The sequence below is a fragment of the Daucus carota genome, chromosome 5 (assembly GCF_001625215.2).
Source record: "Daucus carota subsp. sativus chromosome 5, DH1 v3.0, whole genome shotgun sequence".
Classification (NCBI taxonomy): domain Eukaryota; kingdom Viridiplantae; phylum Streptophyta; class Magnoliopsida; order Apiales; family Apiaceae; genus Daucus; species Daucus carota.
Window position 1 is genome coordinate 4,043,656 of NC_030385.2, and position 14,031 is coordinate 4,057,686.

General features: G+C 31.5%; 1 long non-coding RNA gene across 7 annotated transcripts; it reads left to right on the top strand.

Moving 5' to 3' along the window:
- LOC108220681 (uncharacterized) lies at nt 1-4,373 on the top strand. Of its 7 annotated transcripts, none has more exons than XR_001806774.2 (14): nt 4-277; nt 374-429; nt 525-609; nt 1,065-1,133; nt 1,238-1,294; nt 1,376-1,433; nt 1,718-1,774; nt 1,885-1,946; nt 2,099-2,199; nt 2,322-2,501; nt 2,697-2,786; nt 2,935-3,101; nt 3,320-3,411; nt 4,001-4,373. It is a non-coding gene; the product is annotated as an uncharacterized LOC108220681 (long non-coding RNA). The 7 variants fall into 7 exon arrangements; XR_001806775.2 differs by having other exon boundaries at nt 6-277; nt 2,322-2,430; XR_001806776.2 differs by having other exon boundaries at nt 1-277; nt 2,087-2,199; nt 2,322-2,786.
- The last annotated feature ends 9,658 nt before the right edge of the window (nt 4,374-14,031 follow it).

Sequence of the window (14,031 nt, forward strand, 5' to 3'; positions counted from 1 at the left end):
TATAAACACGTGGCTGCCGCACCCAATCTCTCATCTATACAGCTCATCTACACAGCAGTACCAATGTACCACTAGGTTTCAAAATTCAAAAACATTATGCCCCAGCCTCTCCCGCGTGAGATCCGATTAATTTCGCCTCCTTTTCACGATTATTGGGAGCTGTTCTTCATCTTCTTCTCCGAGTCTTGGTTTTGGCTATAAAAGAGGTTTCTTCTATGCCCTTTATTACACAGAAGAGAATCTTGGTTCTTGATTTTATTCAAATCTGAATCCCACTGTGTGTATCTATATCCATCTCTCCTTCTTACTCTCATATATTCGTCTCTCATATTTTGATATATAGCGATTGATGATTGATTGTTCGTTCTTGCAGAAGCTTGATTCGAGAGTATTTAGAGGAGTATAGATCTATGATTTGAAGCGCAGCTGGTAAATCAATTCTCCGATTAGATTTTGTACAATTTATACATAGATTTTGTACAATTTTGAGACTACTGTTGCTGAGTATTGTACTACTGTTGCAGAGCTTTTTCGAGAAACTGTTACCATTCCCCAAATGCATCCCAATCCAATTTCAATTTTTAATTCAAATTCTCAAGTCTCGACAAGGTAAATTGTACTCTCTTTCTCTCATGTATGAAACATAATTTAAATTTCAGAAATAGTAATCTTTTATATTTTTAATCTAGGCCTTTCTCAGTTTTTTTGGTTGATAATGTAGTGTTGCTTCGTCTTGCAGATGTAATTATAATTCGACTAATATACATGTTATTACTAATATTCATTGTTTTGTTTTTTCATGGAATTAATGAGTATAGTAGTATTCATTTATTTGTCTTTGTGACGTGGAATGTGTTTTGTTAGTCATAAATTGTCTTTTAATTATTTGAAAAAGGATATTAGATATGATTCTTATATTTGTATATGCTTTGTGAAATGAGAATCATAATAATAAAGGTCATAATGTAAGTTTTTGAAATCTGCCCATTTTTACATATCATCTCGAAGCTGTTGTAGTCCGATAATGTTATCAACAACTTATATGTGTATCGACTTTTTTTCAGTTGATTATGACTCATGGTTGAGGAGGGAGCGGATTCGAAACCACAAATCAAATTTTGCAGATGCCCAATGTATTGTTGTTGGCTGTGTGTGATTTTATAAGAATAAATGTGTTCAGTTAAGTATGTTCTGTTATTAGTTTTGGACTCATGTTTCGTTTTAATGTTCCGTTCAGTTTCACACATTGCTCAACTTGGTCCAGTGGAACTCAGTGGAAGTACTGTTGGACAAGGTAACAAGTCATCCTGCTGTTATTGCTCTGTCTTTCTTCTCAACTAATGTCCTGAGCATCGAGGTCTCCCTTAATTTGCAGTTTCTCGGAAATCATCCAATACATGTCAAACTTTCAAAATTAATTGAAATTGTGGCAGGTAAAGCTTCTTTCCTGTTTAGTTCTTTGCGGCTCTTTAATTAGTCTAATCCAAATGACTCCGTTCATTGTATTAATTCTTCGTTTTAGAAATGCCCTGCACTTCCTGTTGTAATGTTTTGCAATTCGTTTAAGAAATCAACTATACTGTATCATATGCTATTTATTACCTAATTTATAAACATAATAATGTATGGCGGTTTTTTAGAAGAAATTATTAATTCATTGAATTATTTTAAGACAAGCTATTGATGCATTTATACATCTCTTTCTGTGTATCTGCAGATAGTGCAAGGATCGGAAACAAATAAATCTTGGCTTCCAAAACAAAGAATTGACGAGGTGTTTAGTTACCTTCAATTTATAGCTTTCTTTATTTGGCATGCTGAAATAGTTTTTTGGTTATATATGTATCAAGCACTGATTAACCAAGCACAAAATTTTCCTTTAAGGTATTACTTGATTCCACGAAGGTCAAGAAATGGTTGGAGGAGAAAGTGGCTAAACAGGCTAGGTAAGTTCCACCAATTTGAGAGTAATAATTTTGAAATGGCTGATTCTTCTGCAGTCGAGAAGCAGTGGGGAAATCAATTCAGTTTCTTAAATGTCTCAGTTCCAGAATTAAATTGAAAAGAATGTTCTAACCTGATTCAGTTTGTCTACAAGGCACAGAAAATCATCAAAAAAAAGAGAGAATCTGCAGCTGTCTTTCTCACTGGCAGATTATTAGAAACAATGAGGAGATATAGATGATGATGAATGTAGAGGTAGAATGAACACGTTTGCTTGGAAATACTCTTTTGTGTCATTTATTAAAAGGCTGAGTATTCTTCAGTGTCCTGCTTCTTTCTTACTAGAATTAGAACTGTTTTTGTGTGTTAATGTGCAGGATACTTCACATTTTAAAAACTGAGCCAGCGCAAGAAGAGTCTTTGATGGAGAGGGTGGATTCCTAGAGAATGCTGGATTATTATTGGCGTATAAGTGGCTAATTATAGGTGATATTTAGTAGAAAAGTGATCAACATGGTTCCAGTGTTGGTATACATACAATGACAAGTATATTTTCAGTTAATGACTCTAATCACTTGGAAAGTCCTTTCACATATACAGGCTTTTCATTTCTCTACATATAATGTTTGATTCCCTGGAAAATATAGTGACCGTTGAACAATGAATCTAATCATGAATGCTAATAATCACACAGTTTTAGTCCAAATATTCCTTTTATATTGTTACTCATCTTCACTTAACATCACCTGCAGATGGTCATTAGCAACGTATAATCAATCGGCTTGATGGGGCAGGGCAGCATTTGGATGCCTTTGATTTGGCAAAGGAAAGGAATTTTTTAGGTAAAAATTGAGTCTTTCTAACATGAGCTATGCATGCAGTGTCTTACTAAATTTTATTATCTACAGTTCTATGTTTGATGACAAAATCTCCAACTAAAGTTGCTCGACTTTACATTAATGAATGTGTGTGATCTTGACATTGCTACAGGTAGCATGCTCCCGGATCAAAACCACGGAAACATATGAGGAGTTTCCAGTCACATGTTGGAAACTCACGTGGTAAATATTCATGCTTATGTACACGTCGTGTGTTCGGTTTCTGCAGTGAGATGTTCCAGAATAGCTTTTGATCATGTGTTGTTTACATACATACAGGTACCGTTGGTACCTCAATAAAGTATAGGAAAGAAAGTAGATAAAATAGCAAGAATGGAGACATTTTCATAAAAAAAATATTATTCCCCCATAATTTTAATATTATTCCTTCTTCTACGACAGAAAGGCTATATGTGCAACAATGTCTTTTTTTTGAAAACAAATTCAAGCTGTATGACCGTAAAATCTCTAATTATTATTGTTCTTTTTTTTCATAGAAATTTGGCAGATAATCAGCCAAGTGGAAGCATATTACTGGAAATAGGAAGTGGTCAGGATTTTCTCTGCGAGTTTGATCATGCTTTTTTCGGTACAGCACTGCATTCTTTCTCAAATATTAATGGTTGAAAAAATAATCGCATTTGATCATGTTGTGTTCCTTCAGACTTGGAATTCTTCAGCACATTAACAATGCTGAGTTTTCGTAAATAATTAACTTTATCTATATGCAAAGCATCCCTAGCATTTGTGCTGAGTTTATAGCTTTTAAAGCTAATGTGATGTTGTCAAATTGTTTGAAGTGTACTTAAATTAATGACTTACACACTCTTCTATGCTATATGTTTTTTTTTTACTAAATAAAATATATTAAAACTGAACCGGAAGGTTACAAATCAAGGGGCATACCCCGCGAGAGAAAAACAACCTCAACATAGAAAAGAAACACAAAAGCACCGACAATAAAAGAGCAATAAGACTACAGAGGCTACAACAGGACAGCACAATAACTCAGAGAGCTTACATATTAAAATATAAAACTATGAAGTTCATAATCAAGTCTAGCAGACCTAATGAATATGGCATTTGTACTCAATTTGCTATGCATCTCCAGCCTGATTTGCTTGATTAAACTGGCAGACATAAGACATCTGATTGCTGACGCTTAAATTGTAATACAGGTACCCCTTTATGGTGCAATGGACATCGCCCTTAAACTATACACCTCTTCATTCAAAGGGAAAACCAGATGAGTTGGAGTACATGGTTCAGAGAATGAAGATCATGTCCTTAAAACATAAAGAAGCAAAAATGCCAAACGAAAGCAGAATCATGGTGTGGAAGTAGTCTTTATAAATTTTATTACAAGTATTTTATTTGTGATTTTATTTCTGGATGTTAGAAAATTAGTCAAAATATTAGTGAGATGAATATGTGAAATAGATATCTAAGAAGATGAAGCCAGTTTGGCTTTTGCCTATTTGTATTGTTTTGTTATAATTTTAATTGATTCTAATTTTCAAGTCCACGTATCACACCGATATCTAAGATGAAGCCAGTTTAAGATATATGTTTTTGTTAATTCTTAGCTCTTTGTATTGTTTTTTTATAATTTTAATTGGTTATAATTTTCAAGTCCACGCATCACGAAAGTCCTCTAAAGGATACACTATATACATCAAACTATGTAAAATATAACCAGTTGGGTAAAGAAAGTGAAAAACTTAAATTATCATTACCAATGAAGATTATTAAATTATATTACTATTAAATATCAAGATTATTAAATTATATTTTAGAAATAGGTTATATTCAATAAAGCAATTAAAATAATACTAATATTTTTTAAGCTATTTTTTTTAATTCTTTGTATTTCAAAACTCACAGGATATTATAAAATTTTGTAAAAAAATTATTTACATTTACTAATTTCTTTCATGTACTTACACAAACATATATAAAAAAATATTAATAGATCACATACTTTAAAATACAAAATCAAGTAGTGAAAAAAAAGAGAGTAAATAAATGCGTAGCGGACTAACATACTAAGTTTTGTGCCCGAGAGGAAAACAAATGGTTGTGCAAGAAGAAACAAAAAATGGGGATGTAATGGTTACCGCTCTTCGATTTTAATTAAAGTATAATTAGTTGGGAGGTACCATAAAAATACAAAGTCAATATAACAGATATGTATAAATAATTTTACTAATTAAAAAAAATCAAATTTCTCTTCACTCATACAAATTTTAATTTTATTTTTAAAATTAAAAGATCTATACTGTATAAAGTAAATCCTCCACACATATATATATATATATATATATATATATATATATATATATATATATATATAAAATTACTGAATTGGTATTAAATGATCTATGTCCATACATCATAATTAGATCAAAACTTAATATTTTAAAAATGACATACTTACAACATTACAATTTAATTTACACTTAGAAATACATTACTTTTGAAGAGTAATATTGTTACTCTAACTATAAAAATAATTTGTACGTTATATTTGTATTTAAATACGCACAATCAACAACAAACAAGAAAATTATATCAAAAACCTTATTATTTACAAAATCGAAAAAACATTTTTTTTCTTTATTAATCAAATGCAAAATTAAGTAAACATATAAATTTTAAAAGAATAATTTTTATAGGCCCATGCGGAGCGGGCAAACATACTAGTAACCGTAACTTCTGATCGGAAATCTTGCATTCAAAGGAGAATGTACGAAGTAGAAACTGCTCAAATATAATTATGCAATATAATCATGCAAGACATGATATCCGTGGAAAAGGTGGTACAAATTGTTGAATGTTGACCATTTCCATCCCCATTGACCATTCGCTCTCCAGAACGCAAATGCCTGTTAGAACTCACCACAAACGAAAGCAAAGCATTAACAATAAAATAGAACCTTCCCGATGGTCTTTGCCATTTTCCAAAACCTACAACTTAGGGGGTGTTTGGTTTATGGTTAATGAGCCCGGTTAACATGAATCGGAACCTCAATCACATGCATAATTATTTGGATTAGTTATGTGGTGGTATGGAATGGAAACCTCAATCCTTTTAGGTGGTTAAATCATATCCTTCTCACCTCTTTGAGTTTCCATATCATTCCCATTCCCATTGAACCCCATTCCCATACCCTCCATTCTCATTCCCGATTCCCATTCTCAACCTTAATCCAAACGTCCCCTTAGTTTCCTGTAGTTCTTGTTTTATCCTATAAATAAATCTCTAACAAGCTAGGCAGAGGCAAGCATAAATTATTTCATACGAGTGCATGTATGGATCGAAACGGATCTCACGACAAATCATGGGCGGATCAGTGGGACTCGAATCCAGACCGGTTTCTGAATAATAGTAACGTGAGTCATGACAGCAGAGGCAGCAAGTATGGGAAGAAAGTTAATGAAGGGCTGGGGAAGACTAAAGCTGCGGCGTACGTTGGTTTTAAGAAAATGAAGGCTGCAACTTTTGTTTGCAGCAGGTGGATCAAGCAGAAGTATCAGGCCAGAGCCAATAAGTCATCACCCAAGTGATATGATTCTTGTTCTGCAGAAAATCTGTCGTGGTTACGGGCTCTGATTGCAGAGTAGTTGTCATTTCATTGTAGATCATGGTTAGTGCTACAAATTGGATGAATTGAAGCAGCTGAGTTTAATTCTGATCCCTCGAGTTGTTACCTATTTTCGTAAATTTTATTATAAAATGCAAAGTGATGACTGAATTTTATCCGGTTTTGGCGGATTTTTTTTTTATGTTTCAAAAAAATACTTGGAACAGGAAAGTGTCCTTGAGCACCTTTTTGATGAATTAAAACAGTATATGATCACTCTATTACAAATTTGAAACTTCTGCTAACAAACTTTGCTCGTTATTTTAGAATCCATATTAGATTTCACATTATCACAATTTTCTATTTAGTTTGCCTGAATAAAATTATCATTTCATTCCATTGCTAAACCGTCTGATCGGCTTGGGAAAAGCTGTTTACTTTCTGGAATTGAGATGTATAGTAAAATCACCAGCTTTATAAAAGATTTTAACCAATTCCTTTTATATATTTTGAAAGAACCTGATTTGCAGTTGCTTGTTATCGGTCGTGAGCTAGTATTGCAACAACAAGAAGTGTGATCGCAAGAAGTGTGATTAGAAAACCAGTAAGGTCCTAGCTCCTTTCAAGAGGTGTAATTGCAAAGTTATTTAAAATTTTCGATAATCATGTCCGGCCAGTTTAATAATTACTTGCATCCAAGTTATCTTACTTGTGAATACCAGAATTACACCTAACTAATGTTGTCCATCATTATTGTAGAAGGCATATTATGATCCTCGTTGGACGATATGTGCTGGGGAGGTATATGTTTGGGTGAGGGGCCAGACTTTGAATTAGAAATCGGGTTATTATTTTGATATCATATTTTTATTGAATGATGAAATAGATATATTTAATATTAAAAAGTTGTGTTATCAGTTTTGAATTATTGAAATATTAATTTAATTGTAATTATAATATATACATATTCATTATTCTAATATTGTATTAAACATTTATAATTGATTTTTAAATAGATATGAAATATTATAGATGAAATTAATCTCCATTTTATATTAAAATGAGTAAATTGCACTTTGATGGCCTGTACTATTATTTTAATAGATAGTGATGATGAAAATCTAATGACCATGTGTGAGCTTATACCTAAGAATAGGTAAATGGAGCTTTATGTTACCAGTTGACCCCTTTTAAGTAGTTCACCCTTTGATGAGCCTCATGAGCATTTTTTTGAACCAACTCCTGATAAAAAACACCTCCAAAGACTATGCCAACACCTCCGAGGAACATTCCAACACCTCCAACAACTATCCCTACTGAGGAAAACCTGAAAAAAAGCTACTTATATGCTAGACGAGTTGAGCATAGGCAGCTACAGAATTGGGCAAGTATTATAGGATGCTCAGTGGGGAGTTCCCCTTTCACATACTTGGGAGAGCCAATAGGAGGAACCCCGAAGCGCAGAAATTTTTGGCAACCACTATTGGATAAGGTGGATAAGAGACTAGCAAGTTGGAAAGATAGGTGTCTCAATACAACATGAAGTGCTAAATTGATTAAAGCCACAGTAAATAACCTTCCTTCTTATTGGTTCAATCTGTATAAAAAATTTAAAAGAATTTGTGCGCAGATGGAAAGGAGAGATTTCTTATGGGCAAACAAGAAATTGCACCTTATGAAATGGAGCAAAGTTTGCTTGCCAAAAAACAGAGGAGGATTAGGGTTGACAGATATTAAAAGATATAACCAAGCAATGTTGGGGAAGTGGGGGTGGAAGTGGCAGACTAAAAGAGGAAAACTTTAGAGATCATTGTTCAAAATAAATATAAGCTATCAACATACAAAGTAACTGAACAGTGCTGACTCAGGACAGCTCTCAGAGGTTATGAAGGGAATTACCTCTATCAACAAAGATCCTCTAATACTCAATTTAGTGTTGGAACAAAATTTTAAATGGGTTCTAGGAAATGGGGAATCAATTTTATTCAGGAAAGATAAGTGGCAGCAAGGAGGATATATTAGGGCAGCATTTGGGAGACTGAATTTACAACCTCTTCAAATGGAAATTGGTCAACATATAGGAAATTAAAAGGATATGGCATAATCTGAATTCGGAAGGGGACAAATGGATCAGTCCTTTAAGAGCCTGGGAGTAAGATCAAGCTAAAGAAATTGAGAGGATTATAGAAGAAATACAGCTACATCTAAATGAAGACAAAGTGATCTGAATACCCAACAGAGAAGCATACCAAAGAAAATGCTATTCGAGGATTAGTGACAAGGATTTCATACTGATAGGAAAATGGAACATGCTCTGGAAAATTAAGGTGCCATAAAAAATCCATATTTTCTTACAGAAGCTAGAAACTGGGATCATCCCCACTGCATATTTATTGAAATCCAGGCTAGGAAGTGCTATTATTGATGAATGTAAAAGATGCAGAGGAAATCCAGAAACCATACAACATATTTTCTGGTGTAGTGTGGAAGCTAGATCAGTATGGAACAATATGATAGCAAATTGGTGGTCAATGGATAAACTACAAAGGGATCATCTAGGAATTGAGCTTTGAGAAACAATAACTATACAAAGGTAAATTCGTTAGTGAAGTATGGAAAATAACAGTTGTTGCGGTACTTTTGTCAATATGGTTAAGAAGATATAATATGATTTTTAGAGTAAATAGGAATCCATTTATAATACGACAAAGCTAATTAAGCTTAGAGCTCTAAAATTGATGCAAGCTGGCTTATCTTTCTCGCAGGAGCTAGCCAATATTTGGCATGTAAACACAGGGAGTGCCTACTGCAAAGAAGATACAGTTTGTAGCAAGACATGATATGGTGGAACTCAGATTTCATAGAGTTTATAGATGGTACGTGGAAGGAAATACGAGGAGGAAGCCAAGTAGGAATGTGAGGTTGCATCCTACACATAGAATAAAATCTATTATTCATTTTTTCTGACCCCTCAAAAGCTGCCTCCCCCAAGGATGCACAGAGGGAAGCCATACTCTTTCTTTTCAAAATGTTTCGAGAACATAATGTCATCCAAGACAGGCTACAGATTCGTAGTGACTGTTTCACACTGGTAGATGAATTTGAAAACATAGGAGAGGGTTCTGGAGTAATCCTTTAGATTTATACTAAAGGAAGCTATTAGCAAGCAAGCAATATTCATTTGTTGTATACGCCGGAAAAAATTTATTATTAGCTTAAGAGTTCGCAAAGCAAGGTGCGCTGAGAAATTCGACCCTGCATGCATGGTGCTAAACAAGCCAAAGGACCTAGGCCAATAAAAAGCATAGTCCAAAAGAAAACCCCACAAGTAAACCAAACCAAATTGAAGTGTCAAGACTTAATTATCCACTTGAAAGGTCTTTAAACAATTCATTCAATTCATCTAAAGAAGGGAGAGTAGTGTGTTTTCCCCAGATTCATTGAAAAGTGTAGAGCCAATGGAAGGGAAAAGGGTTGAATAACCCCATTGGAAAGTCAAATAGGCATTTTTTCATGCCATCTACGAGCTACATATGAGCAGTGGGTTTCCTGACAGTAGCCACATAAGTCATCCTACAAAATCAAAGAAAATATGGAGAGGGGACTGGTTTTCCCATCGGCGGGGTTCGCAAAAGTTAACGTGCACTGTGTGTTCTATGATTAGCCGCTCCTAAATGGAAACACGATGGGGATTGGAGTCTGATTCGAAATCATGAAGGGCGAATCATAGCTATGGTTTCGGGCATGATGGATCGCTTGAACAAAATGGATAATGAAATCTGGGTCATTTTGATAGGTTTAAGAGCTGCATTTGGAGAAAAAAGAGAAGAATCTTGAGTTGCAAACAGAAGTTGAGGCAGCGCTGCGAGAACGAGAAGAATGGAAGTGGTTTGTGTACAGAAGGCACGAACGAGTAGTGCACAACTCAAACAAAGAGATAAAAACTTGATGCTTCGTAAGAGGGTCATTGTGGAAAGCGAAAACAGACTGGTGCGTTACTTAGCAGAGGATGGAGCGACGAATAGAGATAGCTTAGTTTGAATCTACCGCCCTTTCGGAAGAATGAGGCAACTCTGGCATTTAAACATGGGGGTAGGTTTTATTGGTAAAGGTTTCATGCTCGTGGATGAGGAAGACTACGAGGAACAACAGTAGCAGCAAAATGAATGACTTGTAGGAGGATGACGTAATCTCAAGCAGCTTATGATCTGCTAATGGGGATGAGGGAAACAACTATATAATTATCTACTAAATGAGGAGGTCAAAAAAAAGTTGGCAGAAGGGAGAGAAGGGAACTGAAAGTAGGTTGAAGTTTAATTTTAAGTGTTTTAGTTGGTTGTTTAAGAATTTTTTAGTACTTGTTATCATCTTAATCATAATTGATTAAGTTTATGTAGGGCTCTGCCCATTCATCTTGGAAGTTTTCCTTTCAAGATTATTAATATAATCTTTTGCTTATAAGAAAAAACAAATGTAGGACACATTCCTAAGGCTGTTGAGAGTTTGATAAATAAGGTTGTAGAGTATTAAGTTCACTTCACATAAACATATTAAGATATTAATGAGTTAATATATAATAGACCAATATATATAACAATAACCGGGGCTAGACTTAAGTTTAAACATCAATGAAGTATGAAATATTTCTCAAACATCATAAGAACCCGGACTGGAGCCTACCATAACCCAGTGGTTCGCCACAAACCCATCAAACATAGACAATGGAACAAAACAAGAGCATAATCAAAAGAATGAAATGATAAAGATAAAGATGAACTTATATTTCATAAATTAACCGTTCATATGTAACTAGCAATATATGAACGTTAATTTATTTTTATTGTTTGTTAAATATAAATGTTAATTAACCAATACTAGCTTTTATCAATTCTTCACGGGTATATAGTTCAAAAATTGTTATTTATAATTTAAATTTAATATTATTTTATTAGTGTATTCGCATTAGTGAATTGATTTTGATTAAGTTATATTGACTTTTCTCTTGAAACTTTAGTTTTTATAATATTTTTTTATATTATAAATCGGTAATATAATATATAAACATTTTTAATATCTATATGTAAATATTTTTCCAATATTAATATCTGATAATATTTTCTTCGACCAATTTTAAAACGGGTTTTGTTTTCAAATAGAACAAATTAGGAATAGACATGTTGATACGTTTGTAATTATTTATATAATTGTTTATATATATATTTTTAAATATATAACTCGTGCAAAGCATGTGCAAGTGTATAATTAAAAATTTTATATTTATTAATTTATTTTTAACATCATTATATTTTTTTATATGACGAATTATAATATATTAAAATTTAATTAATTTTATGGACAAATTGATTATGTTTTCTTTTATAGATTTACCTTTTACAATATTTATTTATATATTGTAAAAGAGTAGTAGAAATAAAATATATTTTTATCATTTATTTATAAATATTTTTTCTTAATATTAATATATTTTATTAATGGCAATTTTACTTTTTTAACTAATTATGAATAATATTTTTCATATTATTTTATTTCTTCGTTTATAAAAAAAGAATATCATTTATCTTGTATCAGGTACATGAAGTTAGTTTATCTTGGAGTAGAAAACACTAAAATTAAGAAGATTCACGCTTATTGCTATTAATTTTATATCTGATTTTCAGTTTGTCTTGAATAAAATACATGTATTTATATGTAGTTTTTAGTATTAATATGTGTTATTGATAGTTGTTTTATTTTTTATTTTTTAACTAAAAATATGTTTTTCATATTTTTTGTTTATAAAAAATATTACTTATCTTGTGTCAATTACATGAAATTTAAAAGAATAATGATAGAATTTTGTTTTGTAGTATATCAATAGTATTTTTAGTATTTGAAACTATTTAACCATATAAAAGTAAAAGACTTCCACTTATAGTTATAAAAGGAGAGTTTTTTAGTATTGACTTTATTTTTCTTTTTTAAGTAAGGGTTATCTAGGGATTATCAAAAAAACATTACTGCAAATTATACTCATATTTGCTTATTATAGTATAATATACCTAGTCTTAAACCGTGTGAAGCACGAACAACTATATATTTTAGAATTTATTATCTATAATTTAATTTCAACGTTATTTTATTATTTATTTAGTATTGTTGGATATCATTATTTTTTTTTTGCATGGGCAATTCTCATATCAACCGTTTGACTATATTTTCACTTACAAATTTAATTTTTACAATATTTTTTTATATTATAAATTGGTAGTATAAATAATAAATATTTTCATTATCTATCTATAAATATTTTTCTAATATTAATATGTGATAATGTATTTTTTAATTAATTCTAGATCATATTTTTCATATTTATATTTTTGTTCATTTATAAGGAAAAATATATCGTTTATCTTGTACAGGCTTCATATTTGTTTTGAAGTAGATATCTAAAAATTGATTGAATTATTAAAATTAAACTTCTTGTTGCTTGTGGATATGGAATGAAATCCTAGGCTTCCGCGATTTTTATCGACGCTTTTTCCTTTATCTTGTCTTCTTGTTCTTCTGTATAATCTTTCAATCCTGATCCTTTACTCATACAATTTCTAAAAAAAGATTTCATCCGTTCGGGGATATTATAAGAAAAAAGTGGGTATTTTTTCATTTTGTCCAAAAAAAGAGGGGAATGCGCATTTGCTTGAAACAATTTCCAAATAACAGTTTTACGCCTTTGAACACGCATAGAACCTTTGATAAATTCTCGACGAAAATCTGATTGTTCTGAATAGTGTCTAAAAGACATCCAATTTTTTATACTTGCATTTCGACTACGTTTAGTAAGTTAGAGTTAAAAATAGTAACATGTTTTGTGTTTGTATGGAAATAAAACCCGTTAGAATTCGAATTATAGTGTTACCCAATGGTTTGTGTTTGATTTTGTGGAGAATAAGTTATAAGTAAGAAGAGATATTGGTTATATAATTATTTATATTTTTTTAAAGATAAAGAAAAAAGTAATTTAAGAATGACGAAAAATATGGAAAATATGTTCGAAGTAAAATCCATTAGAGTTAATAAGAGTTACGTGATACGGTGTGTATGTTTTTGAGTAGAATATATTTTTGAGTAAATACATTAAGAAGAGATATTATTCATATAATTGTTTATATTTAAGTTTTAAAAGAATAGAGTAAAACGTAATTTAGGAATGACCAAAAATATGTGACCAAATCAAATTTTGGAACTACAAATTATACTTATGTTGATTTATTATAATATAATATATATAAATAATATATCACAAGTGTTTTTATTTTTTTAAACTGTTTGAAACAGTTTAGTTATGTTAGAGTAATAGAAATCCACGTGTTGTAGACTTGTAGTTATAAAAGGAGAATTTTGTTATGTTCAATTTTTCTTTTTTAAATAAGGAAATTAAAGGATAACAAAAAACGTGCACATACAAAAAACATAACCAAATATTTACATTACAGATTATACCCATGTTTGCCTAATATAATATACCAAATGTATAAGTAGAGTTTAGATTTTGGACTCCAATCTTCCAATAACTTTTGGTCTTCGATGAACTTGGACCCTAAAACAACTCCAGACTTAGAATTGTT